Source organism: Myotis davidii, unplaced genomic scaffold (assembly GCF_000327345.1).
Source record: "Myotis davidii unplaced genomic scaffold, ASM32734v1 scaffold388, whole genome shotgun sequence".
Taxonomy (NCBI): Eukaryota; Metazoa; Chordata; class Mammalia; order Chiroptera; family Vespertilionidae; genus Myotis; species Myotis davidii.
The window spans coordinates 451,825-455,916 of record NW_006299101.1 but is presented as its reverse complement, the minus strand read 5'-3'; positions in this window follow the sequence as shown (position 1 = coordinate 455,916).

The following is a 4,092-nucleotide window of genomic DNA, read 5'->3' as shown; positions in this document are numbered from 1 at the left end:
AAAAATAAAATTAAAAAAAATATATTAAAAAAAATAAAAATAAAGGAACCTCCCAAGAGGAAACTAATCTTGAGATTGACCAGACATTTGCTAACCATCTTTTCTTCATTATTAACTTTCATGAGAGCCTGAGAAGTCTTATCGGAGGATCTGCCCTGCTCAGAATGGCCCAAACATCCCAGAGACTTGTAGAGATGCCTAACTCTTGGCTTGCTGCATATACCTCTGTAGATGGGAAACCAGGCCTCAGGGCCTTCAGAGTCTTCTTTTCTTTTGGAGTACAAACTCTTCAACTGGGAGAAATTTGACTCAGAGTCCCTCAAGAAAAAAGGCTAATCTTTCACAAGATAGCTTGGCCCCACTAAAGTGGAAAATGAAGAGTTTTGGCTAATTAATGGCACCATTAAGTGTGGTGCTACCCTGTATCTAACCTCGTTTTCACATTCACAGGGAAGTGAATGGAGAATAAGGCTTTCTTAGATCAGTATGTCTTTTCCATACAGGCAAGCATTGTTATGAGTCAGAAATGGCATTCAGTTGTATGCTACCTGTAAACTAGATCTCTTTGTAATTGCTACAAAGCCTCAGAGAAAAATATACTCAAATAGAAAGAAATATTTCAAAATGGGTGAATTTGTAATCCTTTGCCAACATCTGCGAATCCTTGAGGAATTAAAAAGTACTGTCCTTGTTTTACAATGCAGTTTTTACAGGGTCAGAGGTGTGTGACTCAGAATATCAACGCCCACTGAATCCTCCTTTTACATTCCCCGAAATCCCCTATTCAGCTCAAAATGCTGTAATTGGCTTTCCAAAACCAAAGTCTCAGGACCTTTGAGATGTGAATACCAGGTACTCTGGTCTGGGCCATTTTAAAAATGCAAATCTCTGGAAGATAGCCACCTAAACAAATCACTTTTAACTTATTTCCAGTATTCTTTTCTAAATTAGTAAATTCTAATTAAGGTTATTGAATTTGTAGATATTTTAAAATAAAATGAAATACTGAAACATTGCTTGCTTAAATAAGTCTTTAAATTCACCTGCTTTTGTCTTTATTGCCAAAAGTCTGTAAAATGGTTTTGAGCTTTTGAGAGAATGTCTGGTGCTTAAAGGTGTGTTTCTTGAAAGTGAGCGTGTGTTTAAAATGTGTTCATAGCTATAACCGGTTTGGCTCAGTGGTTAGAGTGTTGGCCTGCGGACTGAAGGTTCCCAGGTTGGATTCCAGTCAAGGGTATGTACCTTGGTTGCAGGCACATCCCCAGTAGGGGGTGTGCAGAAGGCAGCTGATAGATGTTTCTCTCTCATCGATGTTTCTCTCTCATTGATGTTCCTAACTCTCTATCCCTCTCCCTTGGTCTCTGAAAAAAATCAATAAAATATATTTAAAAATAAATAAAATGTGTTCATAAATGTCAATCTAAGGAATACTGGTCACTTATTTTATTTTGGTTATTATTGGAAATTGAGGCTTCTAAGAGTTAAAAGTTCAGATTAAGTTGGGAGAAATTATATGTTGTGAAAATAGAATACATGAGGTATGGAAATTCATTTTTGAGGAAAAAAAATCATGCATGATTAGTAATTCAAATTATGCTATGGTCTTTATGTGTATGATCTTTATATGGTATGTTTTTGTCTGTGTATTACGTGTGGTAAATTTTCAGCCTCCAGATGGCATTACTAGGATATAATCTCTATTGGCCTAATAAAAAAAAGATTAAATACTTATGTAAATTAAGCAGAATTCTATGGTCTGGATAAAATTTTTAATATTAAAACAGATTTAAATTTGATTAATTTAGAGTTATTATTATAAAATATGTTTTTACCTAGATTTGCAAAGAGCTTCTGACATAATCTTTGGTCAAGTATATTTGACAATATTTCCAAAGTTTAAATTTTAAGACTTTTTAACCGAGAGATGACTCTGAGTCATCCCAATGGACCCTTGGATAACTCAAGCATTTATTCTCTCTTCTTTCTTTTTTTAAAAAAATATTTTTATTAATTTCAGAGAGGAAGGGAGAGGAAGAGAGAGATAGAAACATCAATGATGAGAGAATTATCGATCAGCTGCCTCTTGCACGCTCCCCACCGGGGATGGAGGCCTACAACCCAGGCATGTGTTCTTGACTGGAATCGAACCCAGGACCCCTCAATCCGCAAGCCAACGCTCAATCCACCGAGCCAAACCAGCTAGGGCTTGTTCTCTCTTCTTAAAAGAAATGTTTTAAAACTAAATTAGGCTGATTTAATATACTTGAAATTATGTGAGAAGCTTTGTCAAATAAAAATTAATAACAACTATGTTCTATTTATATACACATATTTTGTTAAAATGAATGTTAATAGAAATTTCGGTCTGCTTCAAAAAGGAACTTGCAAAGATTCAGAACCAAGTTCAAACAGGAAACTCTCAGGGGTAGCAGGTGTCCAATCAGGGACACCAGGCAAGCCAAGAGTGATTCCCTGTTGGGGGGCATCTGCCAGTGATAATCTAGGTATTTGTGTTTCACATTTTGGGAGTTGATGAATTATTTTCAATGCTCAACACACATACCCCTTGCAATAAGCCATGTGACACATTTTAAAATCTTACATATTGTTTGTTCTTTATATGCTGAAATTATATATTGAATCTAAATATATACAGATTTTATATTACTCTCTATGTCATTTTACAGTAATTATTATTTACCAAGAAATTGTTGTCTTGGAATGTTATATCTTATAGAAAAGCAAAGGTTTTTTTTAAAATCAATTGCATTATAATAAAATCTATAACTATGCCACTTTTAAGTTTTGTCATTCATAAATAGTCATTGCTTTACTCTGATTCATTTGCATATATATCTTTAGAAAAATCCATGAAAAGGACTCTGACCTACTCTACTCTATCAGGCTTCTAAGCAGGTCATATCTTTGAACTGGATGAAGATTTATAGAACTTCAAGGAATAACTCTGTTCAAAAAAAATACTGGCAAATAATCAGGATAAACAAAAGTAGTTATGGGACTAACTGAATTGAGAATAATTATTCTTATAACACTGTTAAAAATATTGTTGATTTTAAATCTTTTGTTTCCCAAATATAAGGAAAACTAAAAGGCAGACATTCTGCATTGTAGGAACTAACAAATTAGTAACATTCATTTCACAGTACTCACAGGAGACAAAGATTCAAAGACCACAACAACCCGGAGATTTTTGACCATTGGGAAATACATTAATTAAAGACTCTCTCCAACAATGTTAAAGGAACCTTACCTTACCAGGTACCTAACCAGGAATGGACATCTGCCCCCGTCTCTTACACTTCCTTTCATCTCAAGGAAGAGAAGCCGCCGACCACAGAAGAGATAGACAGTTATCCCAAAATATTAACAAGGCCTGTATGCTCACAAATTGATGCTGCTCAAACCTTGTTCTTATATTACCAAATTGTTATTAATTGAATGTATATAAATAATTTTATTATTATCCTCCTTATGGTTTCCTAGTGGAAACAACATCTGTCTCCTCAGTCCTCTACCCGTATAAAACAAAAACACAAAACAAAAATTTAACTTGGGTAGCTGCTAATCTTTCCCACCTACTAGACAATGATATTCTGATTATCAGCTATGATAATGAAGTTAATGTTTTGCCACACATTGGTAGTCTTCTACTATCAATATAAGCTTTGGTACATATTTTAGGCTATATCTATTATAAAGGACCTATCTTGGACAAGCCCCTCCAAGAACACCTCCCTAATATTTCCCCTGGCAGAATTATATATGGATCTAATCTAGAGGAGTATTTTAGATGAGTATTGTCTAAATATAGGAATGGATAAAATTAACTGCCCAGAAGAAAAATTAGAACTTCTGGATAATAGTAGGTACTTGTTCTCCCCTGACCCTTTCTTGTCTAGTATTAGACATTTTCTGTTCCTAATCGGTATTACTGGTTTAATATTGTTACTTTTGTTCTGGGTAAGTAAATGTTATATTAGATGCAGAAAAACAAAACTTAACTCAAACAGCAAAAAGACTTGGATAATGATGGCTCAAAATTTAGAAATGATCCAGAATACTTTTTTTTTC